The sequence below is a fragment of the Odocoileus virginianus genome, chromosome 34, assembly GCF_023699985.2.
Source record: "Odocoileus virginianus isolate 20LAN1187 ecotype Illinois chromosome 34, Ovbor_1.2, whole genome shotgun sequence".
Lineage (NCBI taxonomy): Eukaryota > Metazoa > Chordata > Mammalia > Artiodactyla > Cervidae > Odocoileus > Odocoileus virginianus.
Genome location: NC_069707.1, coordinates 27846068 through 27873700, shown reverse-complemented (window position 1 = coordinate 27873700; position 27633 = coordinate 27846068). Strand labels below are relative to the sequence as shown.

The window sequence follows — 27633 nt, the reverse complement described above, 5'->3', positions numbered from 1 at the left end:
GAGATGGTTAGATGGCATCACCAACTCAATGGACATGGGTTTGGGTAAACTCCGTGAGTTGGTGATGGACAGGGTGGCCTGGTGTATGCAGTTCATGGGGTCACAAAGAGTTGGACATGACTGAGAGACTGAACTGAACTGAACTGTTCCTTGGGTGAAGAAATTAAGTATTATGCATATGACAAGGATAAGAAATGGATTATCTCATCAAACACAAGTAACTTGATGCCAAATAACTTATAAAATCATATCTTATTAAAATAGGCTTCGTCATTGCATCGATCAGAAAAAAAATACAGGAATAAGTGAGTGCTTGTCATAGCTCTATTTAAAGAAACATTTAATTTTCAAGAAGCCTTCTTTAAAAGGATCTAACTGACTCTTAGAAAGATACTAATCCTGGCGTTCTGCCCAGCTGACAGCATTTTGCCTCTGTGGTAAGTAATCAAGACCCTTCCTTTGGTCAATAGTTTAAAGTTGTTCTCAAGTCTGGTGTCAGCACACTGGTGAGTTGTAATCAGTTGTACAACATTTTGAATGTAACTTTTATATTCTCAGTGTGAACTGAGATGCTCTTTCCTTTTCCTTTTATCAAAGAGAAGCATGGTGGTGGGGGAACGGCTAGAATCATCATTCATCCCAGGTGACTATAATAGAGCAAATGATTCTGGAAACAGCAGCAGCCTCACCCCAGGGACTTATTAGACATGCAAATTCTGTTCCTTCCACAGAACCACTGGATTAGAAATTCTGGGATGAGGTCCAGCAAGCCGTTGTTTAACAAACCTTCCAGGTGACTGTAATGTACACTCGAGTTTGAGAACTACTGTAATAAACCCATTCCCGGTTGATTAAATTGTCCTTATATTGTAAATAAGATCAAGAAAGAATCAAATGCTGCTTTACATGATAGACTCAGGCTATTATTTCACAGATCGCCTGGAGTAGGAAATGGCAACCCACACCAGTATTCCTGCCTGGGAAATTCTCATGGACTGAGGAGCCAAGCGGCTACAGTCCACGGGATCTCAAAGAGTCAGACATGACTGAGTGACTGAGCACATTATTTCACAGATAGGATAAAAGTCATGCTCATAGGAGAAATATGGCGAATCTGGATAATGGAGAGAGATTAGTATTTGCGGAGGCAGTTGTATGTGCACCTAGGTAGTTTGAGGCAGAGAGGAAAGATTAGCTGAAGCTGTCTCTGGTGGAAAGACTGAACTGGAATCTGACTACCTGCCATCTCCTCTCTAACTCTTGAGTCTTAGAAGTCATCAAAACCCTCCACTCTCGGGGCAGGGACAGCCTGAAGTGCAGGGACCTTAGTTATATACTTTATAGTCAGACCACTCAAGATGGCTGTTCCGTTGTACTCTGAGCCCCTGCTTTACCTATATACCCTACTCACATGAATGTGCTGGCCCCATGCCTCTTAGGCCAGAATGGCTCCACCTGCTAGTTTATTAAAGGAAAACCTCTCCTGATGCTCTTTAACCCAAGGAGCAAGGAGGGAAGTGCCTCAGTTGCTGGTTTCCCTGGTCGCTGATGAGCCAATCGCTGACGTCACTGCCCCTAGAAAGGGTAGGCCCCTCCCCCGCACCAGCTGTGGCAAAGATGGCGGCTGTGTCCTGCTTACTCTCCGCCACACATGGTCTTCTGTCACTCCAGGACCTTGCTTCAGATGGGTGAGACTCCCAACCTATGAAGCCATTTATGTCTGGGTCACTGTCTCTGAGCTCTTTCTTCAGACTTGAGGTTGGGCAACTACAAGGCTTGTGGGCTTGAGGGGTGCAGCCCAACAATTGCCAAGCCAGCCGAGAGACTGAGGAAACTCCTGGGGAACGCCAAGGCACCAGGAAATAAGGACGTCAGGACGGGGAACAGAAAGCTGCGGGGGTGATGCCAAGGTGGCCGTCCACTAGCATGTGGGGACCTGTGACAAGTGTCTACTGGGAGAGCTAGCTTTCTCTTCCATTATATTGATATTCTGTTAACCTCAGTCTTTTTCCAGCTAAAAAAGTAGCAGCCCCATCCTCATGGTTCATCTCGTTGTAAGGGGTAGGCTTCATATAGACAAAATACAAGGACCTGGGTTAGCTACAAAAGACAAGCATACACCCAACGCATCACCCCTAAACAATTACAGACACAGGCTTCAGGGACGTGGATTTACGAGCAGGTTTGTGAATCGGACTTGTTCAGTTACCCAGGAGGGCTTGGCTGGGGACCTGTGGCAATAGTAAAATAGAGTACTTTGGGCTTCTGACTTGAGCTGCAGAAGGGGGCAAAGCAGTGATAGAGCATGATAACATCCATTGTTCCTGTGTCGTCTGCAATGCGTTACAACAGGTGGAAGATATTACAAAAGGCCTGCCTGAGTCCTCAGGCAATGCAAAAAAAACACCAGTGTTTGGAGTCTAGAACAGCTGTGTGTCATCAGAACCCCCGTAGGACCCCATGACTGTAAGGGTTATTCAGGGTAGGTAGGGAAGGAGTGTATGATCGGGCCACACAAGATGGCTGTTCTCTTGCTCTTTGAGCCCCCTGCTTAACCAGTCCCTACTCCACTTGTGCCCTGTTCTCATAAACGTGCTTGCCCCTTAAGCCAGAAGGGCTCCACCTGCTAATTTATTAAAGGGCAATACCTACTCTTGTGATGGGCATTAACCCAAGGGGCGATGAGGGACATGCCTCAGCTGCTGGTTTCCCTGGTAGCTGATGAGCCAACCTGATGTCAATTCTCTGTGTAAATAGTAGCCTTCTTTTCCCTCCAGGTAGCAAAGACTGCTCCCATGTCTTGCCCACAGTCTGCTGCATGTGGATTCTCCAGGACCTGCTTGAGGTAAGTAAGACCTCCTATCTATTAAGCCATTGATGTCTCTGTCGCTATCTCTGGGTTCTTTTTCAGTCTCAAGGCTAGGCAACTACAAAACTTGCAGAGCTATGGGGTGTAGCCCAACATACATACAGCTATATCCACTAGCTCATCCCTACGTTTTTACCAAAATATATCTATCTCTCCTTGCCGTTTTTAACTCTTAGTGTCTCTTTGCTTTCTTTCCAAAAAGCTTTTTCTGCTCCTTTGCCCTCTTCCAACAGTGGCTTTTCCTTGTTTGCCACCTTTTCCTTCAACTGATCGTATCTTACTACTCACGCTAGGTGCGCATCTTTGTGTCCATCTCCAGTATCTCACCCACTTTCCTCATCCCAAGCCACTGGCGAAAAAAATATTTTAAAAAGCAGTGGCCTGTGTGAGACTTCCCTGGTGGTCCAGTGGCTGAGACTCCACATTCCCAATGCAGGGTCCCTGGGTTTGCTTCCTGGTCAGGGAACTAGATCCCACATGCCGCAGCTAAGAGTTCACATGCTGCAACTAAGACCTGGCACAGCCAAAAAATAAATAAAAATATTTTTAAAAAGCAGTGTCCTGCAGCACCAACTAGCTGTAATATAGATGTGTAACTCCTCCCCACATGTGTGCATGCTAAGTTGCTCAGTCATGTCTCTTTGTGACCCTATAGACTGTAGCCTACCAGGCTCCTCTGTCCATGGCATTCTCCAGGCAGGAATACTGGAGTGGGTTGCCATGCCCTCCTCCAGGGGATCTTCCTGACCCAGGGATTGAATCCATGTCTCTTATGTCTCCTTCATTGGCAGGTGGGTTCTTTACCACTAGTGCCACCTGGGAAGCCCAGTCTCCCCCACCCCCACCTTTAAATCAAGTCTTATGGACCAGCCTACCTGAGGTACCCAATAAGCATGATTCCATAAACATGTGTGCATACACGATTTGAACAGTCTGCTTTCTTTTTCTCTGAGACCAACCTTTTTCAGTCAGTATGATGTCTGTTTTATTACCTTGCATTTGTTTAGGACTTGAATTCTTCCTAGCTGGAAAATGCTAGAAGTTCTAAAAAAGAAACTTGATGTTCTTTAAAATACTGTATTATAAGGCCCAGTGGAACGCCAACCTGAACAGTGCCGCCTCTCCGCCCTCGCTCGGGCGTCTTGGCCACTGCCTCGCAGCTGCGCCTGGCCTGGCCAGGCGGCCCTGGGGACTGGCATATTTCACCATCCATGAAAACTTCCCTGTAATTCTCCTCACTCCAGTATTAAGAATTACACCAAATTAAAAAAATATGAACGAATATCCTAAAAAAAAGGAAAAGGAAGACTTTACATCCTTCTCGTTATTTAGATTCCTCTGGAATAAGCAAAATTGCAGATGGATTGAATGGAATTTTTTCTGATCATTGTTACAGTGTTTGTTCTGTGAGACAACCAGACTTAAAATATTTTGACAACAAAATCTTTGATATACAGAGACGTCGAATGAATTGCCAAAATTTACAGGTGGAATCTAGGCCAGAAACAGAAATTAAAACTACCTGGTTCCCAGTCCTGTACTTAAAATTCTAGACCAAACTGCCTTTCCTACAGAAAAATCTGCTGATATTGAAATTTGTGATGAAAGACTGTGACTCCCCTGAATCAGTCCACCAGCGAACCCAAGAAGAGAGCCCCGTAAAAGTTCACACTGCTGAAGATGTTCCAATTGCCGCAGAAGTGCATGCAATTTCTGAAGACTGGGATGTAGAGGCAGCAAACCATTCCTCTGAGAGTCTCCAAGTCCATCAGCTGGTGGCTGATGAAGAGCTACCAGCAAAACTTTGCAGAATTGTTGACAAGAGCCAAGCTTTGAATGTGACTGCTCAGCAGAAATGGCCTTTACTGAGAGCTAGCAACAGTGGCCTCTATAAATGTGAACTTTGTGAGTTCAACAGAAAATATTATTCTGATTTAAAGCAGGTGTATGATCTTGAAGCACAGGTGTTCTGGTTCAAACGTGTGTCGAGTATGCAAAGAGTTTCTCTACCAGCATGCTTCTGATTGAACATGCCAAACTGCATGAAGAGGATCCTACATTTATAAATATTGTGATGATAAGACAGTAATTTTTGAGAACTTCAGCCAGCACATTGCAGACACCCATTTTAGTGATCACCTCTATTGGTGTGAGCAATATGACATACAGTTCTCCTCAAGCAGTGAACTCTACCTACATTTCCAGGAGCAGCCGTGGTGAACAGTATTTGTGTCAGTTCTGTGAACATGAAATGAGTGATCCAGAAGACTTGCATAGCCATGTGGGAAATCAGCATGCATGTAAATTAATAGAGTTAAGTGATAAGTATAACAGTAGAGATTGTGGACAGTATAGCCTCTTCAGCAAAATCACATTTGACAAATGTAAAAACTTCTTTGTCAAGTATGTGGGTTTTGGAGTAGACTTCATACAAATGTTAACAGACATGTTGCTACTGAACACAGTAAAGTTTTTCCCCATGTTTGTGATGACTGTGGGAAAGGCTTCTCAAGTATGCTAGACTATTGCAAACATTTAAATTCACATTTTTCTTAAGGGATTTATTTATGTCAATACTGTGAATATTCAACAGGACAGATTGAAGATCTTAAAATTCATCTAGATTTCAAGTATTTGACTGATTTACCTCACAAACGTAGTGACTGATGAAGTTTGGAAATGAAAGGGAATTAATAAGTCACCTTCCAGTCCATGAAACAACTTGATTGTTCTCTTTAACTTCCATAATGTTGATGTGAAATAATTAATTAGACTTTTTTGGAGGAAAAAAAAGTTATAGCCTTTTGGGTTTCCTCTATTAACATGTGAGCCAGCAGGGCAAGTGGACTGCATACCTGCTGTGTGCTTTTCGCATACCTTTTTGATGTGCAAACTGTGTGTTACTCAAAACACTTGATAAATAACTTATGAATGCATGCCTTTTTAGAATGACAGAATGACTAGTTTATAAGCAATAGGAAAGATGTTGATAAAGAAAATTCCAGATCATTGACTTTTAAAGTATTTTAGATCTGGTAGATCTATTTCTATACTCGTGTTCTTGGAATAAGCCTACAGCTTTTCTCTGAATATGTGAAAAGACTGCTAAAATCTAGCGTAATAGATTCTGCAGAGGCCATTTTTTTGCCTTTAGTCAAATTGCTGCTTAAATGAGAGTCATTAAGAAATGGCAGATTCTCTCATCTTTTCTACATCAAGTTCTGTAGTACCAAAAAACCTAAATGGGTTATATAAGAAGATGTCCTTTTGCATTAGAAATGAGATCTAAAGGGGTAGGCCATCTGCAGCTCACTCATATAGATAGAGTGTTGTTTTAGTCACTCAGTCATGTCATACTCTTCGCAACCCCATGGACTGTAGCCCACCAGGCTCCTCGGTCTATGGGATTTTCCAGGCAAGAATACTGGAGTAGGTTGCCATTTCCTTCTCCCAGGGATCTTCCTGACCCAGGGGTTGAACCTGTGTCTCCTGCATTGCAGGCGGATTCTTTACCACTGAGCCACCAGGGAAGCCCATAAATAGAATAGCTCTGGCCAATAGAAATACAATGAATGGCATAGATGTAATTTAAAATGCACCAGTAAGCATATTAAAAAGAACAAAAAACTATTAATAAAAACACACTGCTCCCATCCTACCAATGAGAAGCTGCATAAACTACAAAATATTTAGAGCCTGCCAGAGCTAAGGTTGCAAACCTATTGAATCCAAAAAGTAAAAGCACCTCCTAGAAGAGAGGTGGTGACAACTGACTTCATCTTTGACGTGGCTGTGAACAGGACAGTGCAGGGAAGAGGAAGCTTCCACAGATGCAGGTAAGGAGACAGCAACTGAGCTTGCAGTGAAATTTAGCTGACGTGGCCCCTTTAAAAAAAATTTTTTACCTGCTTATTTTTGGCTGTGCTGGGTCTTCACTGTTGCTCGGGCTTTTCTCTAGGTGCGGCAAGCAGAGGCTACTCTTCATTGCGGTGCGGCAGCTTATCCTGGCAGCGGCTTCCCTTGTTGTGGAGCACAGGGTTAGGGTGTGTGGGCTCAGTGGGTGCAGCTCCCAGGCTCTAGAGCACGGGCTCAATAGTTGCGGCACACAGCGTAGTTGCGCCATGGCATGTGGGATCTTCCTGGACCAGGAATCGAACCCTTGTCTCCTGCATTGGTAGGTGGACTCTGTACCACTGAGCCACCAGGGGAGCCCCTGACACGGGGCTTGGGAGACAGAACTCTCTTCTGTAGACTTTCATGGAGTGCTTGTGAGAGACTGGGGGCAAAGCAGGAGAGCTGAAGGATACACCAGCTGAGGCACACATCTGTGGGCCAAGCCGGAGGATAACAAATCCACAGGCACTTTCGGCCTTGTGCAGCTTTTCATAGTTTTCAGCTGGGGGAAAAGCAACTGTGTGAGAGGACCCCCAACCCCGAAGTAGAACATGGGGCCTGCTGCAGAGGGAGAGCAGGAGAGAGAAAATACGCTCTTCAGGCATACAGTTTCCAAGTATATCAAAGACAATATTTTGAGGCAACCCTTGAATAACTTGGTAAAGAGTCTGCCTGCAATGCAGGAGGCAAGGGTTTCAATCCCTGGATAGGGAAGATCCCCTGGAGGTGGGCATGGCAACCCACTCCTAGTAGTCTTGCCTAGAGAATTCCATGGACAGAAGAGCCTGGTGGCCTATAGTCCATGGGGGTCACAAAGATTTGCACACGACTGAGCAGCTAATACTTCCATTTTCAAATAATTTAATCTGTGGTGAGCTGAATCTAACCATAGAGCCCAGCCCCAGCTCAACTACAGATTAGTTGCACTCAAACTTCATGGCTAACATCCTGATGGAAAAAAAGATCTGCCCCTTGCTGAACATAAAATTTATTTCAGCCGCTTCAATTTTTAAACATTATATACTGCATTCCACCAAAATTACGAGGCATGCAAGGAAGCATGGCTTTGTCAAGAAACAAAATGTTAATAAAATTGAATGTTTGTCAGTTATGACAGAGCTGTTGAAATTACCAGTTAGGGACTCTTCCAAAAAAAAAAAAAAAACCCAATAAATATGTTAATGAGCCTAGTTGGCTAGGTGCACAGTATGAGTAAATGGTGAATTTTAGCAGAGACATGGAAACTATAACAAAGAGCCAAAGAAAAAGGCTAGAAATAAAAAATGGTCTCAGAGATGAAGAATACTTCGATAGACTTATCAGTAGACTGAACACAGCTAAGGAAGGAATCCGTAAACTTGACAAGTCAATAGAAATTACAGTAAACAGAAAAAGGGAGCAAAATAAGTATTGCATTCTTCAGAATTGATAAAATAATCAGCCCACAGATCAAAGAGACTCAGATACACAAAAAGATTCAATAACTATAAACAAAAACCCACACAGACACATCATAATCCAGACTGTTAAAAATAAAGGGAAATCTTGAAAGCAACCAGAGAAAAATACACTACCTAAAGGTAAACAATTACACAAATAACAGCTGACTTCTCAACAAAAACCACTGAAGCCAGAGGAAAAAAGGTAAATGCTGGGTCAAAAAGTAAATGCAATTGTAGTTTTACTAAATATCACCAAAATGCCCTTTAAGAGAATTGTACAAATTTGAAAAGCCACAGGCAATGTAAGAGTGCCCATTTCCCCAAAGCTTTGCCCAAAGAGTATGTTATACTTTTTCCAATTCGATAAGCAAGGAATAGTATCTCAATGTAATTTCTTACAAGCAAAGTCAAACACTCTTTGACATGGGTAAGAGTCATTGCCTTATTTTTGGATGAGTTGTCTCTTCATATACTTTATTCATGCCTTTTCCCCTTCACTCAAGTTTTTAAGATAGACAAACATATTGACCTTTAACTATGATATATTTTGCAACTTGTGTCAGCCTGACTTTGACTTGCTTTATGGTATTTTTGCCCTGAAAATATACAGTCAAATGTGTCCATTTTTGTTTTGCTACTTCTGGACTTTCAGTCATAGTTGAAGTCTTTCTTCTCACTCAAGATAAGGATGAATTCACTCGGGTTTTCCTCCAGTCCTTGTGTGATTTCTTCTTTTATTATATTCAAATCACTGGTCCATTGGGAATTCAGTCTTCGATTTTATGCTTCACACCATATATAACTTTTTCCAAACAACCAGCCAGTTGTAGCATCATTTATTGAAATTCCTTCTTGCTCTCAGTGACCTGAAATACCACTTTAAAGATTTCGTATGAGCTTGGATCAACTTCTAGATTTTTTGTTTTGTGTTCCACGGGCTTGTATATTCATGGGCTATTCAGTTCATTTGCTTAGTCCTGTCTGACTCTTTGTGACCCCATGAACCGCAGCACACCAGGCCTCCCTGTCCATCACCATCTCCCGTAGTCCATCTAAACCCATGTCCATTGAGTCGGCGATGCCATCCAACCATCTCATCCTCTGTTGTCCCCTTCTCCTCCTGCCCTCAATCTTTCCCAGCATCAGGGTCTTTTCAAATGAGTCAGCTCTTCGCATCAGGTGGCCAATGTATTGGAGTTTCATGGGCTGTTAACCACGGTTTTAGTTACAGACTTTACAGTTTATTTTTCATATGTGAGGGCTAGTCCTCATAAATTTTCTTAGTATTTCTGTTAACTTCATATGGAGTAGCATGTATCAACTTGTCTGTCTTCACAAAAAAGCTAGAATTGGAGGTGAGGAACTGAGTGAAATCTATCAATAAACTAGGGAGAACTGACATTTTTATGATGTGGTGATATCTGATCCAAATATGAGAGATAACATTTTACCAAACTTAATTTTGTTTAAAGTTTTCCTCATATAAATTTATTTCTAATTAAATATTATTTGTAATATTTTGTTACTAGGATGTTCTGTCATGTCTAGTTACTGTTTGTTTATAAGAAGGCTAATGACTTCCACATGTTCACTTTATATTCTGCTACTGAGTTAGTTTGATCAATGATTGTCTACGGGGTCCAGGTGTATCATATTGTCTACAAATAGCCAATTTTTTGTGGAATATTAATTGTGGAAAGTCAAGTTGATTATAACATTTGTATGAAAATGCAGTGAACCTGGAAGACTCAAGACAAAAACAAATGTGGGCTTATCTTACCTGATTTCAGGTCTCATGGCAAACCACAGTAATTATAGTGTTGACATTGGTGTCAGGATATGTAAATAAATGGAATAGTACAATCCATAAATGGACCTATACATATATGATCAATTGATTAACAGTCACCAAGATTAAATGAGAGAAGTGTTTAAATAAATAGTGCTAAATAACTCGATACAGATGTGGGAGGGGAAAAAAATCCTTGATTAGTAATGATCTGGAAGTACTAATATTTTGTGGTTTTTTTAAGAGCCCTTGGAGGAGGAAATGGCAACCCACTCCAGTATTCTTGCCTGGAGAATCCCATGGAGAGAGGAATCTGGTGGCTGCAGTTCACGGTGTCACACAGTGTCCAACAGGACCTAAGAGACTGAGCGCACAAGTTCTGAAATGTTTAGAAGGTTCACAGTTTCTTATCTGTAGTTCCAGAATTCTCTCTAAATCTTTTGGTACTAAAACTCTACCTAATCTGAATTTATTGGCAGACAAACCTAATCTGGAATGTTTGGGGGCAACTTGTATAGCTTTTATGTAATTTACCATATTCATACATTTCACTGCAGGTATATACATGTATTTGATTACAAGTTAACAGACCCTACTAATTGTGTTCCGTGCTATATAATATATGCAATTTATTACCTTGCTAAACCCCTAAAGTTCTGAATTCAAACATACATACAAATGAAATAATACATGTGAAACAGTATCCTGTTTGGCACAGAATAACTCAGTATGTTTACTATGCCACTGTCACCACCATGACCACTATTATAAATTGTGGAAGTAGCTGAAAAAGTGACTACTTTTAAGTGTTTGGTTAAAATGACAACAAAGGTTTAAAGAACTGGCTCGTGGTCTGTAGGTGAATCAAGTCTCAGGCATCCGCAGGGAAGTGCACTGATGATCCCACAGAGACCCCGCCTTAGGAGGAGGTGAAACAAAGCCATGTGCCTTCCAGGAAACCTGCCTTTCCTTCCCAGGTGGAGAGTCTCCCTGCCTGGCTGAATTTTTTTTTAATTTCTTTTTATTAACACCAAAAGCATTTTGTATTGGGGTACAGCCCGTTAACAATGTTGTGCTAGTTTCAGGTGAACGGCAAAGGGACTCAGCCATACATACACATGTGTCCGTTCTCCTACAGACCCCCCTCCCATCCAGGCTGGCACTTAACACTGAGCAGAGTTTTATGTGCTATACAATGGAACTTTGCTTATCCATCTTAAATAGGGCAGTGTGTACATGACCTTTCCCAAGTCCTTAACTGTCCCTTCCCAGTGACAACTTGTGGTTCCTTTTCTAAGTCTGTGAGTCTTTCTGTTTTGTGAGGTCATTCATATCATTTCCTTTTAGATTCAACATATAAGGGATGCTATATTTCTCCTCTGTCTGACGGCACTCAGTATGACACTCTCTAGGCCCATCCATGTTGCTTCAAATGGCCTTATTTCATTCTTTGTAATGGCTGAGTAACAGTCCATTGTATATGTGTACCCCAGCTTCTTGATCCATTCCTCTCTCAATGGCTAGTTTGTTCCCACGTCTTGGCTACTGTGAACAGTGTTGCAATGAACACTGGGGTGCAGGTATCTTTCTGGGCCATGTTATTCTCTGGATATATGCCCAGGAGTGAGATTGCAGGGTCATACTTAGTTTTCTATTTATATTTAGGATCTATTTCACATCAAAATAGAATATATTTCATATTTAGGGTCTATTTTTAGTTTTTTAAGGAACTTCCATGCTATTCCAACTTACATTCACACCAACAGTGCGGAAGGGTTCCCTTCTCTCCACACCCTCTCCAGCATTTGTTGTCTGTGGATTTTTTAAATGATAACCATTCTGACCCATGTGAGGTAACATCTCATTGTAGTTTTTATTTGCATCTAATAACTAGTGATGTTCAACATCTTTCATATGCCTATTAGCCATCTGTATGTCCTCTTTAGAGAAATGTCTATTCTGGTCTTCTGACCATTTCTTGAGTGGATTGTTTATTTTGATGCTATTAAACTTCCCTGGCAAAGTTTACTTTGCCGACAAAGATCTGTCTGGTCAAAGCTATGGTTTTTCTAGTAGTCATCTATGGATATAAGAATTGGACTATAAAAAAAGTTGATCACCAAAGAATTGATGCTTTTGAACTGTGGTGTTGGAGAAGACTCTTGAGAGTCCCCTGACTGCAAGGAGATCAAACCAGTCCATCCTAAAGATCAGTCCTGAATATTCATTGAAAGGACTGAAGCTGAAGCTCCAATACTTTGGCCACCTGATGGAAAGAACTGACTCATTGGAAAAGATCCTGATGCTGGGAAAGATTGAAGGTGGGAGGAGAAGCAGATGACAGAGGATGAGACGGTTGGATGGCATCACTGACTCGATGGACGTGAGTTTGAATAAGCTCCGGGAGTTGGTGATGGACAGGGAAACCTGGCGTGCTGCAGTCCATGGGGTCACAAAGAGTCAGACACGACTGAGTGACTGAACTGAACTGAAGCTTCCATGGTTGCTCATATGGTAAAGAATTGCATGCAATGCAGGAGACTTGGGATTGATCCCTGGGTTAGGAAGATCCCCTGGAGGAGGACATGGCAACCCACTCCAGTATTCTTGCCTGGAGAAGCCCCGTGTATGGAGGAGCCTCGTGGGCTACAGTCCATGCGGTCACAAAGAGTTGGACATGACTGAGCGACTAAGCACAGCACACAAGTATCAGCTGTACATTTTGGAGACTGATCCCTTATCAGTCACATCATTTGCGAATATTTTTCCCCCATCTGTAGGTTGTCCTTTCATTTTGTTTATTGTTTCCTTTGCTGTGCAAAAGCTTTTGAGTTTAAGTAGGTCCCATTTATTTTCGCTTTTATTTCCATTATTCTGGGATTGAAAAAGATGTTGCTATGATTTATGTTACTGTTCTGCCTATGTCTTCCTCTAAGAGTTTTATAGTGTCTAGTCTAACATTTAGATCTTTAATACATTTTGAGCATATTTTTGTGTATGGAGTTAAGGAATGATCTAATTTCATTTCTTTACATGTTCTGCCTGGCTAATTTTAGAGAATCTGTAGGGAATAAAAGAGGTAGCAGATTTCCCAGTAGGGCACAATCAGGAAAAGATTGTTACCATCCAGAAAGGATTTACTTTTCAGAGGGGAAGAGGAGAATGATTGAAATACACAGAAAGAATAGGGTAAGGGCAGAGAAAAGAGGCAGGGCCAGAAAGAACAGCTTCTTTCCAGAAACGACTCCTTTTCATGGGTCAACAATAAGAGTGAGTCATGACCAGTGAGTATAATTGTATGGACTTTAAGGTCCAATGAGAAACTTAAATTAGCTTTAGCAAAAGCTATAAAGATTTTCTCCCACTTCATAGGTTGTCTCTTGATTCACGGTTTCCTTTGCTGTGCAATAGCTTTTAAGCTTGATTAGGTCCCAGTTGGAGGAGGCAATGGCATCCCACTCCAGTATTCTTGCCTGGAAAATCCCATGGATGGAGGAGCCTGGTGGGCTACAGTCCATGGGGTCGCGAAGAGTCAGACACGACTGAGCGACTTCACTTTCCCTTTTCACTTTCACTGGAGAGGGAAATGGCAACCCACTCCAGTGTTCTTGCCTGGAGAATCCCAGGGACGGGGGAGCCTGGTGGGCTGCTGTCTATGGGGTTGCACAGAGTTGGACACTACTGAAGTGACTTAGCAGCAGCAGCAGGTCCCATTTATTTTTGCTTTTGTTTCTTTTGCTTTGGGAGACTGATCTAAGAAAACACTGCTGTGGTTTATGTCAGGATGTTTTGTTTATGTTCTAGAAGTCTTGTGGCATCATGTCTTTAACATGGTCTTTAAACCATTTTGAGTTTATTTTTTGTCTGTGGTGTTAGGGAGTATTCTAATTTCATTCACTTACATCAACCTGTCCAGCTTTCCCAATGCTGAAGAGACTTTTCTTTTTTGTGTATTCTGCCTCATTTGTTGAAGATTAATTGACTGGGGGATGAGGGTTTCTTTCTGGGCTCTCTTCTGTCCCGTTGACCTGTGAGTCTTTGTAGTATTGCCTGATGTCTGGGAGAGTTATGCCTCCAGCTTTGTTTATCTTCAGGATTGCTTTGGCAATTTTGAGTCCTTCATGGTTCCATATACATTTTAGGGTTCTAGTTCTATGAAAAAATGTCATGGGTAATTTGATAGGGATTGCATTAAATCCGTAGATTGCTTTGGTAACATGGCCTTTTTAGCAATATACTTCCAATCCAAGGCTTCCCTGCTGGCTCAGCTTGTAAAGAATCTGCCTGCAATGTGGGAGACCTGGGTTCAGTCCCTGGGTTGGGAAGGTCTCCTGCAGAAGGGAATGGCTACCCACTCCAGTATTCTGGCCTGGAGAATTCCATGGACTGTATTGTATTGTCCATGGGGTCACAAAGAGTCAGACACAACTGAGCAACTTTCACTTTCATGCTTTCCAATCCAAGAGCATGGGATATGTTTTCATTTTATTGAATTGTCTTCCATTTCCTTTATCAATGTTTTATAGTTCTTAGCATATAGGTCTTTCATCTCCTTGGTTAGGTTTATTCTGAGGTGTTATTTCTAATGCCATCTTAAATGGGATTTTTTTTTTTTAACTTTCTCTGATACTTCATTTCTAGTGTAAAGAAATGCAACAGATCACTGTATATTTTGTATCCTGCCACCTTGCTGAATTCATTTATTCTAAAATTTTGTGTAGAGTCTTTAAGGTTTTCTACATAGATATTATTTCATCTGTACATGACGACATTATGTTATCTGTATTTAATGACATTTACCTCTTCCATTCCAATCTGAATACCTTTTAACTTCTCTTTGTTTGATTGTTGTGGCTAAGACTTCCATTCTATGTTGAAAAGAAGTGGTGAAAGTGGGCATTGTTGACTGAAAAGACAGTCTGGAATGGGAGAAAATACTTGCAAATGATGTAAATGACAAGGGATTAACCAATATATACAAACAGCTCAGACAACTCAATAACGAAGACAAGTCAGCCAAAAAATGGGCAAAAGATCTAAACAGATATTTCTCCAAAGACATGCAAATGGTCAACAGGCACAAAGATGCTCAACATCCCTAGTTATTAGGGAAATACAAATCAAAACTACAACAAGGTATCACCTCATGTGGGTCAGAATGGCTATCATCAAAATATGTACAAATAATAAATGCTGGAGCGGGTGTGGAGAAAAGGGAACCATCCTATTACTGTTGGTGGGAAGGTAAATTGGTGTAGTCACTATGGAGAACAATATGGAGGTTCCTTAAAAATAAAACTACCATGTGATCCAGCAATCCCACTCCTGGCCATATAGCCAGAAAAGACAAACTCTAATTCAAAAAGATACATACACCCCAGTGTTAAGAGCAGCACTGTTTTCAAATAGCTGAGACACAGAGGCAACTGAACTGTCCATCAACAGTGAATAAATAGGGACTTCCCTGTGGTCCAGTGGCTAAGACTCCGTGTTCCCAATGTAGGAGACCTGGGTTCAATCCCTGGTCAGAGATCTAGATCCCACATGCCACAACTAAAACCCAGCACAATCAAATAAACAATTTTTTTAAGTGAATGGGTAAACGAGATGAGTGTGTACATGCTCAATCATGTCCAGCTCTTTGCAATCCCATGGACTCAGTCAGCCAGGTTCCCCTGTCCATGGAATTTCCAGGCGAGAATACTAGAGTAGGTTGCCATTTCCTACTCCAGGGGATCTTCCCGACCCAGGGATTGAATCCATGTCTCTTGCATCTTTTGTCCTGTTCGATCATTCCCAAAACTGAAATACTCCTTTATGAAGTCCCTTATTTTCAAAATCTATCTTCCTTCTGCCTACTCTCACACATCCTTTTTAAAACATAATTTTAATCACACGATGACTAAGTGGGTGTGTTTAGTCCATGAAACTCTGCAAAATCCAAGCCATCTACTTTTATTAGTGTTCTGGAACAATAAATTTTTACAGATTTTTTTTCAATGGAATATTAGCTATAAAAAAAGAAGTACTGTCATTTGCAGAAACAAGGATCTAAAGAATATCATACTAAGTGAAGTATGTCAGACAAATATATCACTTGTATATGGAATCTAAAATATACAAATTAATTTACTTAAAAACAGACATTGGTAACTAAGTTTATTTTCCAATGGGTAGTGGAGGTGGGGAGGGAAAAACTAAGTATGGAATTAGATACACACTACATAAAATAGGTGAACAACAAGGGTTTACTGTATAGCACAGGAAACTATATTCATTATCTTGTAATAGCCTATAATGGAAAATACCTGAAAAAATACATATAACCCAACTGCTTTGCTATATACCTGAAACTAACACAATATTGTAAATCACTACGCTGTTATTCATGTCCAACTCTCTGCAACCCCATGGACTGATAGCCTGCCCATCTCCCTGTCCATGAGATGATCCTGGCAGGAATACTGGAGTGGGTTGCCATTTTCTTCTCCAGTAAATCACTATACTTCAACTAAAATAGATAAGTAAAATTTTTTAAAAAGTGTGAAAAGTTATTGTCCCAGAACAGTAAGAAAAGCAGGTGGCTTGGGTTTTTCAGAGTTTAGTGGACCAAATAAACCCATTTAGTCTTTGTGTGATTAAAATTCTGTTTTGAAAAGGATTTCAAAAGTAAGCAGCAAGAAGATAGATTTTGATAATAAGGGCCTTCATAAAGGAGTCCTCCAGTTTTGGGACAGATGGAACAGGACAAAAATAGGCTCAGATTCACAGGAGAGGATCAGTGAAGAAAAGAATCCAGACTTGACCAGAAATGTGTCAATTCTATTCATTTGTGCTGAGAACTTTCACCAGCTCCTTCTTGAGACCCACTATACATCTTTTTCAGTTAGTTGTCACGGACTAAGGGGCTTTCCAGATGGCGTTAGTGGTAAATAACCCACCTGCCAGTGCAGAAAATGTAAAAGACTCTGGTTCAATCCTTCCAGGGCAGATCCCCTGGAGAAGGGTATGGCAACCCACTCCAGTGTTCTTGGCTGGAGAACCCCATGGACAGAGGAGCCTGGCGGGCTATGGCCCATAGGGTTGGCAAAGAGTTGGACACAACTAAAGCAACTTAGCACAGCATGTCGGTGGACTAAATGTTTGTGTCCCCTTCAAATTCCCATGTTGAAGCTTTAACCCTCAACGTGATGGTACTTGAGGATGAGGTTAGATGAGGTGATGAGAATGAGGCTTGTGGTGGGAGTGGTGTCCTTAGACACTGGAGAACATTCTGCTTTGCTGTGGGAGGATGCAGGAACGGGTGTCTGTCTGCAAGTGACAAAGAGAGCTCTCCCAGGAACCGAATACCAGACACCTTGATCTTAAACTTTCCAGCTTCCGGAACTGTTAGAAAATAAATCTGTTGATTAAGCCATCTAGCCGATGTCATGTTGTTAGGGCAGGCTGAGCAGACTGTGTAGCAACACACTTTCATACTCGAATGAGTCAACAGATGTGAATTCAGTCGGTTTATATGAATCCTAATCTCATTATTCCAAAGCAGAAGAGCCCCCTTAAGGTACTTTTATATTGACATGGATTGAGTGTACCGAATATTGAAACCCAGTGAGATCCAACCAGGGAAGCAGCAGCCGTTATGCAGCGCTGCCTTAGTGAAAATTATTTCTGCCTGGTAATGCTAGAAGTTAAACAAGTGAATAGGGATAAAATAGCTAAATAGGCCAACTTCTCTGCTCAGTTCAAACTGGTAATAGGTTTTGGAAGGCAGCAGGAAATCGTAGGCTAAAATCTTTTTGGTGGCTCACTGCCTCCACCTGCTGGAGATTTGGAGCTATAGCAGGGCTGTTGGTTAGACTTGTTAGGCATTTTTTGCTTTATAATTCTTTCTTTAGAGTTATTTTTAGACGTTTGCTAGTTCTTGGTATTACAACTTGTTTCTTCTTAAAATTTTATTTTCTAATTATTTGCTTGTAAATGGCTTTACAAATTATTTTTAAAAAATTTACCTTGTATCAGCAATCTCACTAACCTCTTACTAGTTGACTAAATTAACTTGAATTTTTTTCTATACAATCAAATAATCTGAAGAATGAGTTTTACTTATTCTTTTCAGTATTATATATTCTTGTTCTTTTTCTTATCACATACACTGGCTAGGCTCTCTGATACAAAGTCAAATAGAAGCAGAGTAGGAAGCATCCTTTGCTTTTTCCTGGCCTCAGAGCCTATGCTTTCAACATTTGACACTTAATAATGTTTGCTATATATATTTTTGAAAATAGGCCATCATATAAAGGAAATTCTCTCATACTAAGTTTATTGAAGTTTTTTTTTATCATGAATTAATGGTACTTAATAAGGGTGGTGATAAAGAATGATGTATAATTCTGCTTCTATTTGACATTGTAGATTTAGTAAATGAGTAAGAGTTAGATTGCTGATACAAGGTACATTTTTAAAAAATCATTTGTAAAGTTATTTACAAGCAACTAATGATTAGAAGATTTTAAGAAGAAACCAGTTATAATACCAAGAAAATAAAATACCTAAAAATAACTCTAAAGAAAATGTACAAGACCTCTAATTAGAAAAATCTAAAATATTGTTGGGAGAAATTATTAAAGAGACTTCAGTGAAGGAAGTATATATCTCATTTTTGTGGATCAGAGATCTTGATATTATACACCAGTTCTCCCAAAATTCATCTCCAGATTCAATGCAAACCCAAACAAAATTCCCACAGATTTAAAAAATGAAATCGGTTCTGCAGTTGCTTCAGAAATGCAAAAGTCTTCCTACTTGGTGAAGAACAAAAGAGGACTTGCTCTCCCTGAATATCATAACCATGCGGATTGGGCCCAAGGATAGACAAATTGACTATGGGACATGATAGAGAAGTGAAAAACCAGACCAAGAGACAAAATGGACATTTGATTCATTGCTGAAGTTGATATTGCAGTTGTGCTTTGTTCAGTCCTTAACTTGTCTCCAACTCTCCGCGACTCCATGAACTGAGCACATCAAGCTTCCCTATCCCTTACGATCTCTCTGAGTTTGCTCAAACTCATGTCCACTGAGTCAGAATGCCATCCAAACCTCTCATCCTCTGTAGCCCCCTTCCCCTCCTGCCCTCAATCTTTCCCAGCATCAGAGTCTTTTCCAATGAGTCAGTTCTTTGCAACAGGTAGCCAAAATATTGAAGCTTCGTCATCAGTCCTTCCAATGAATATTCATGGTTGACTTCCTTTAGGATTGACTGGTTTGATCTCTTGCTGTCCAAGGGACTCTCAGGAGTCTTCTGCAGCACCACAGTTCAAAAGCATCAATTCTTTGGTGCTCAGCCTTCTTTATGGTCCAGCTCTGACATCCATACAGGACTACTGGAAAAACCATAGCTTTGACTATATGGACCTTTGTTGGCAAAGTGATATCTCTGCTTTTCAATATACTGTCTAGGTTTGTCGTAGCTTTTCTTCCAAGGAGAAGGTGTCTTCATTTTGTGGCTGCAGTCACCATCCATAGTGGTTTTGGAGCCCAAGAAAATGAAATCTGTCACTGTTTCCATTGTTTCCCCATCTATTTGCCATGAAGTGATGGGACTGGATGCCGTGATCTTAGTTTTCTGAATGTTGAGTTTTAAACCAGCTTTTTCACTGTCCTCTTTCACCTTCATCAAGAGGCTCTCTTCACTTTCTGCCGTTCAAGTGGTATCATCTGCATATCTGGGGTTGATGATATTTCTCCCAGCATTCTTGATCCCAGCTTGTGAGTCATCCAGCCCAGCATTTCATATGATGACTATACATATAATTTAAATAAGCAGGGTGACAATATACAGCCTTGACATACTCTTTTCCCAATTTGGAACCAGTCCATTGTTCCATGTCCAGTACTAAATGTTGCTTCTTGTCCTGCATACAGGTTTCTCAGGAGGCAGGTAAGGTGGTCTGGTATTCCCATCTCTTTAAGAATATTCCACAGTTTGTTGTAATCCACACAGTCAAAGGTTGTAGCATAGTCAGTGAAGCAGAAGTAGATATTTTTTTGGAATTCCCTTGCCTTTTCTATGACCCAACAGATGTTGGCAATTTGATAGTTGGTTCCTCTTCCTTTCCTAAATCCAGATTTTACATCTGGAAGTTGTCAGTTCACATACTGCTGAGGCCTAGCTTGAAGGATTTTGAGCATAATCTTGCTAGCCTGTGAAATTAGTACAACAGTATAGTAATTTGAACATTCTTTGAGATTGCCTTTATTTGGAATTGGAATGAAGACTGACCATTTCCAGTCCTGTGGCTTCTGAGTTTTCCAAATTTCCTGGCATATTGAGTGCAGCACTTTCACAGCATCATCTTTTAGGATTTGAAATAGCTCAGCTGGAATTCCATCACCTCCACTAACTTTGTTTGCAGCAATGCTTCCTAAGGCCCACTTGTCTTCACACTTTAGCATATCTGGCTCTAGGAGAGTGAGCACACCATCATGGTTATCTGGGTCACTAAGCGCTTTTTTGTATAGTTCTTCTTTGTATTCTTGCCACCTCTTCTTAATCTCTTCTGCTTATTTTAGATCCTTACCACTTTTGTCCTTTATTGTGCCTATCTTTGCATGAAATTTTCCCTTGGTATCTCCAGTTCTGGGGCACTCGGCCATGGGATAACATGGCGGTGGCAGTCTGAAGAGGCATTGGTGGCCTGCGAAGCGACTCTGCAGAGATCACAGTAATACTGCAGAAGAGTTGCTGAAGAACAGTTTTTCATAAATAGTGCTGGGCGGTTTGTTATCCAGAAGCGATATTAGACGGATAACAAAGATGGATTCCCACAGTAAGACTGAATGTGTCCCGCTCTGAACATTGTATGCTGAAGCCCAAAGAGACAAAGTGATGGCATTTGGAGGTAATTAGGTGTAGATGAGTTCATGTGGGTGTGGCCCCTGTGATGGAATCAGTGTGCAGAGCCCATGGTTGTTCTGCTCTGTGAGGACTCTTAAGTAGATGGCCATTTGCAAGCAACTTGGTCTTGGTCTTTCATCCTCTACAATATAGTCTATCTTCATGAACTCAGAATTGGGAATGTTTTTAAAATAGGACACACACAAACAAACATAAGGGACTAGATTGAGAACTTGAACAACAGTAAAATTAAGAAATTTTGTTCATCAAAAGACACCATTAAGAGGATGAAAATGCAAGCTGAAAAGTAGAAGACAACTGTAATACTCATAAGCAAGAGTAATCTTATATAGGCTATAGTAAGAGCTCCTAACAATCAATAGGTATGTTTAGGTTTAAAGCAAAAAAAGAGTCAAAAAAGTGATTGTATTCAAGTAAGAATAGTGGATACTTTGGGGGAAGGAGGGATATGTGTTTTGGAAAGGGCATGTAGAGATTTTCTGGGGTTCTGATGATAATCCTCTCTGACCTTGGAGATTTACATGGGTGTTAAATTTAACATAATTCCTTAACCTATTATTTATATTTTTTCTCTGTTTCTACATGTGTATTACGTGTCACAGTACAAAAAGGTTAAAAGATAATATTTTCTTTTAAAACCCAAGGCGAAACAACCAAATATGTGCTCTTTGCCGAAGCTAATGAATCTTGAAAAATACCCCCACAAATTCAGACAATATATATCTCTAGGCCTGGCACAGCAGCTTTAATCTTCCTTTTCTTATAATAATAGTAATTAAAAAAATAGTTTATTTCTGACTGTGCGGAGTCTTCACTGCTGGAGGGCTCTCTAGTTGCGGCAAGCAGCGGCTACCCTGTTGCGGTGTTCTGGCTTCTCCTGGTTGTGGCTTCGCTTGTTGCAGAACACAGGCTCCAGAGCTCGCAGTCTTCCAATGACCAGCATGTGGGCGCGGTAGTTTCAGTTCCCAGGTTTTCCGGAGCACGTTCCAGAGTTGTGGCACACAGGCTTAGTTGCTCCATGGCATGTAGGATCTTTCCACACCAAGGATCGAACTCACATCTCCTGCGTTGGCAGGCAGATTCTTCACCACTGAGCCACCAGAGAAGCCCTAATAGTAATATTAACAGAAAAAATAATAACAGCCAATATTTATGTCAAGTGCTACTATAAATGCTTTCCACATCTCATTTCACGTAGTCCTGTTCACTCTAGGAAGTAGGTTTTTGGTTTTGTTGTGTTAATGCCTCATGGGCCTTTTAACCCTTATGAGTTGAAATGTATAGTCTGACCAGAATATCCGAGTTCAGATATGATTACCTTGTTTCCCATGAAGAGATTTTTTTTTTAATTAATTTGTTTGACTGTGCCGGGTCATAGTTGACGCACTCAGCATCTTCCATCTGCCCTGTGGCAAGTGGGATCTTTAGTTGTGGCAGGTGAACTTAGCTGCCGCATGTGGGATCTAGTTCCCAGACCAGGGATCAAACCCAGGCCCCCTGTATTGGGAGAGCAGAGTCTTAGTCACTGGACCACCAGGAAAGTCCCAGTTGGTATATTTTTTTGCCCATTTACAAATGAGAATATAGGAACAAAGGAGTTAGTTGACAGCTTGCAAGTGGTACAGTTAGAATTCAAATACAAGGGTCAGAATTCCAGATTGTGCGCTCTTAATCATGACGGGATAGGGTAGCTTCTGCCCTGCGCTGGCCACAGCATCCTAGAGGGTGCTCATTGCAGCCAGTTTGACTCTAGGCTTGGAGATCTCTCAGACTTGCAGTATTAAGGACAGCAACGGCTCTGAGCTCATTCTGCTGAGCTGATTTGGCCCCATTTGGATCTGAGTTACTGGTCCCAGATGGAGTGATATCTGCTAGTGAGAATTAAACACAAGAGGCTTTTCATGTCCTGATAAGATCGCTCCCTGGCCAGTTCAGAACAAACCACTTAAAATATATGAGCCTTAGTTTTAAGTTCTGAGTGAGCAAAAGCTTGGATTTTCTTTTGAGGTGAAATAGATTGTATCTTAATGACTCTATAATAAGGCTCACTTTCTTGCTGGATTTGTTAAAACTGCTTTTGCAGTGAAATCTGAAAATATTTAAGAGTTGTGCTACGTGTCATGAAAATTTTCTCCCTGAAATAAGGTTTAACATTTACATTAGTTAAAGAGATTTTTTAGTGAGCCTGCCAAAAGTCTTAACAAGATATTCATTTATGAGAAGGTGTAAGAATGGAGGGATAAATCATACAAAAATAGAACAATGGTACAAGTTACAATCAATATTAACTGCATGGTCTGTTAGTGTTAGTCACGCAGTCCTGTCTTACTCTTTGTGACCCCATGGACTGCAGCCCACCAGGCTCCTCTGTCTGTGGGATTTTCCAGGCAAGGATACTGGTGTGGGTTGCCATTTCCTTCTCCAGGGGATCTTCCAGACCCAGGGATCGAACCCAGGTCTTCTGCACTGCAGGCAGATTATTTACCCACTGAGCTATGAGGGAAGCCCACACACTACTATCAAGGAGTTTGATAAAATCTGAGGGAGAAGAGAAAGAAGAGAAGTTGATGATGACATGGTTGTAGGAACAAAGGAAAAACACAGACTCTTCATTTGAAATGCCCCTCAGAAAGCAAAACATATTTCAAGTGACAAGCTTCCTCATAGAATCGCTGAGAAATATTGATATTTGAGCCCATATTGAACAGGCTTTGGTACCCTGGGGTCCTGTTAATGACTAGAATGAAATGATGCTTATTTTAAAGTCTTATGGGTTCTCTGAATAGTACAGATCTGTCTTTCAAAAACTACACATATTTGCATAGCACATGATTCGAAGCAGCCAGTATTACCTGATGTAATCGTGGAAGCTTGGTTGTTTTTCATCTAGGCTGAAAGCTGGAATAACATAGTCCATTTATATTCTCTCTTTCTCCTTCTGCCCTTTTGTTATCCATTTCCTGAGAGGATAAATCCCAGTGTAGAAGGAGCCATGACAAGGGCATCCAGTGCTTAATAAAGATTATATGCTGTGTTCAGAAAACGCCTAGCATTAAAAAGAAGGTTAGAAAGGATTTCTTGCTGGCCGGCTGTGTTCCTTTAATCCCATTTTCTGTGGCCTTGAATAGGATTAGGGCACGGAGGGAGGGATAGGAGGAGGAATGGATAGAGGGGAAAGCAGGGCAACGAATGGTGTGTGCCAGTATTTTCCACAGAACTGTCTGTCAGCCTGCAGTGAGGAGACTTTCAAGCTGACGCAGGTGCATAAAACTTTCTAGTACAAGTTAAGCTACTCTGAGGGAAGAGGAGCTAAGTTTAGTTTCACTCCTGTTTTGTCCCAGGCACTTTATTGTGTTGAAAGAAAATCTTCCAAATCTCTACCCTTAAAACTTACACCTGGTTTTAGGGTTTCAAGCAACACTTTCAGTCTTTATCATAACATTGCTTATACTTTGGATAGCTAATGAGTGACTGCATGGAGTAGATGAAAATAACATTTCAAATGAGACATTCGTAGGTTTCAGTCCTGACTCTGGCTTTTACCAAATGTGGTTTAGGTAGGTTCCCTAATTTTTCTGAGCCTCAGCTTTTTCTTTTGCAGAATGATAAATGGTTCTGGTATTGTCTATCTTGAAGGAATGCTGTGAGAATTCAGTGAAAAATACAGATGAACAGCTCAAAACCCTCACTTGTGGCAGACACAGCCAGCCTTCAACTTGTAGATGTTATGATTACTTTTTAGTTTCTTACTCATGAGATATTTATATATGAGATGGGGACTAAACTTTGATTCCCACCTGCTTTCCAGTTTTAAGGAAATTTATATGCAAGGAGAAGAAGGGGTCAGAGCTTCAATTATATATTTATAAGTCGTCTTTGTAGGTTTATGAAGACAACAGTGAGAAACCAAAAAGAAAAATGAAGACAGGAATGAGTTACACTTAGTTTTTTCTTATTTTTCCAAGATAATTTAATTTGGCTTTTATTATTGTCATTAGGTTTTGCCTTTCAGTACTAATGTTCTTAGCTATTCATTCTTCTATCAAGAATTTTTCATATATTGAGTACTAACCCTTTGAGGGACAGCAGAATTTTTTTATCCCTTTCCCCCCAATACCTATCTTGAGAAACAGGAAAATACTGCCAGACTTGCCAAATTAGAAATCTCATTTGAGGTAAAAACACAAGGCAGCATTTGATGGCACATCAGACCATCTGAAGGTGAGGTTTGTTTTTCAAGAATCCATAGTTTGGAAGGTATGAAATGTATCTCAGTGTTAAAGTGGCAGCATAAATGTTTTAATTAAGCCAGTGCCCGGGGTGGGTGTGGAATGTGTAATTAGACCCCATAGGGTATCAGTAATATCTACAGCTCTAGGGATGGTTTCTACCCCTGAGAGAATAGCTTTGCCGAAAGTTGGCTGTGGACTTGCCTACAGATGGCCGGTCACTGCAGAGGTTTCTTTTTCTCCCTGAGAATGTTTGGAAACGGAGAAGTCTTTTATTGAGTCCGTATCTCATTACAAAGTCCATCTCACTGTCAGTTGCTAAAGAAAGTGAGAAAGGGAGAAAGAGCGAGGAGAGAGAGGGTTCGATTGGGCTCAGGCAGGGGTTGAAGCTTTGCACAGAGCCTGCATCTTACAGGGCCCCTCTCATAGCTCTTGAAGTCACATCCTCTCGGTGGTTGGAATTCCAGATAAATTGAGGAGCTGTGTCTCCATGGGAACAGCATGGAGGAAGCAAAATGGGGAATAAAGTTAATATTTATAGCCCAGGACTGTTGATTTTAAGTGCCAGCTTTACCCGTTATCTCAGGGTGCCCTGGGTAGGGAAGGTAAGGCTCATTCGTAGGTGCCTTAGTTCCCAAATCGATTCTTTTCCATCCCTTTTCCAACCCATCCCTAAAATGTCAAGCCCAAATAGTGAGCATTAACTGTAATGTTTATTTGCATAACTTTCCTTGGACTGTGTTTGGTAAATGAAACACAGGCTTTGGTGTCAGGATGACCTGAGTTCAAATCTCAGCTCTGCCACTGACCTGTTTCTTCATCTTTAAAACAGGAATAAGGATACTTACCTTTTCCAGGTGGTGGGAGGATTCAAAATAATGCAATTTAAGTCCCTGATTCTGATGCAGGCAGTCAGCCCTTCACAAATGGTTGTTATTATTCATATTATTGACTCTCTGCTCACTTAAATGGTTCTTGTCATATTTTGATTTATTAAAATAGGGATAAGGAACAGAAGGGCAAATCATATTCTTTAGCAGAGTTCAAAGTTACCCAGGAGAGCTTAAATCTAGAGTTGGAAGGGAACATTTTATAATTAAACATCTGGATTCTTTGTGCTTAAGAAGCTTAAATAATTACCTCTTTTCAAAGCCCTATTGTCTTGATGTATGTGTAAAAAATACTTGCCACAATACCTGTGACATCTGTATTTTACTGTTATTTCCAGGCTGTCGGAGGGGCCCATTTCATCAATACTGAGTGTCAACGACACAGAAGATACACATACTCACATACAAAAGCTTCTGGCAGCAAAACCTATTTGTTTTGTCATGGCAACCCTAGTCATTTCCAGTTGGAGAGTGAGTGATGATGTCATTCTCAAGAGAGGTGGGGCTGAGAACCCAGCCTGAGTTGCAAGGCTGCAGAGAATTATATTTCAGAGTCAAATGGTCATGATACGAAGACAAGCCTTCTGTATGAGGCACTTAGGTTTTATATAAATATAGACATACTGTCCCTGGCAAGGACAGTATTGGGCTGGAAAATGTGACTTGATGAGCAATATCTGCATATGATTTTAAGAGGATATATGAAGCTCTGAAGAATCTATACTGGTGTTTGGTGAAACTGTAAACGACTCCTCTGATCTAGTGGTCCCTTGAAGCCTTGGGGACAAAGTGAGACCTGGTCTAGTCAGAGACCCGCTGGCTAGATATGGGGACTAACGGTGCACGGGAGACAGACTACGTGTGGGGGGTTCTGACACCCAGACCTAGAAGGAAGGCTCCAACCATAAGACCTGTGCCCACAGACCCATGGAAGAGGAAAAATGGGAGCTGTCAGTATCTATCCCAGGACAGCCGGCTAAATGGGGCCCATTCCTCAGACCAGGATGCATGGTCACTGCACGTAAGTCATGGACATGATCCGGTTCCCTCACAGAGAGCAGCTCTGATGTTTTAGCTCTGGAAGTGTGCCATGCAGCAAAGGATGGCCAAGAGGGGGATACCAGTCACCTACATACAGGTCAAGAGAAAATACCAGGTGAGGGTCCAGATGTCATCTCAAATTAGCCCTGGCGAAGGCATCTCACACATGACACCAGCAAGTCTGAGTCTAAGAGTCACCTGGGGCACCCTCACCACAACACCAAATGAATCACAGTCTCCAGAAAAGAAATCTGGAAATGTGCGTTATAAAATCTTAGTGCCAAAAGAGGTTTCACAGGCATTTATTGCTGTTTTAACTTTTTATAAACTAGAATAGCAGATCTGTTGTAGCGTGAACCTTGCACAAGGCAGGCCTGAATTCACAGCCTGCCTCTTTTAGCTGCGTGATCCTGGGCAAGGTGTTGAGGCATCCTGAGCCTCATGGCTTTGTTGGGAGGGTGTGTACCATGTATAAAGTGGTTTGTGCTCTGTCTCCACATAGAAAGACTTCAACAGATAGAAGGCATTGTTACTGTTTGACTCGCTCGTGGTCAAAGTGCT

The 27633-nt window shown here is 41.2% G+C and overlaps 1 long non-coding RNA gene and 1 pseudogene across 1 annotated transcript; both read left to right on the top strand.

Moving 5' to 3' along the window:
* The first annotated feature begins 1044 nt into the window (after positions 1 to 1044).
* On the top strand, positions 1045 to 27358 carry LOC110140312 (uncharacterized). Its single transcript, XR_011485633.1, has 3 exons — positions 1045 to 1688; positions 2778 to 2845; positions 26370 to 27358. It is a non-coding gene; the product is annotated as an uncharacterized lncRNA (long non-coding RNA).
* On the top strand, positions 4143 to 5626 carry LOC110140311 (zinc finger protein 639-like; annotated as a pseudogene).
* Positions 27359 to 27633: the final 275 nt, after the last annotated feature.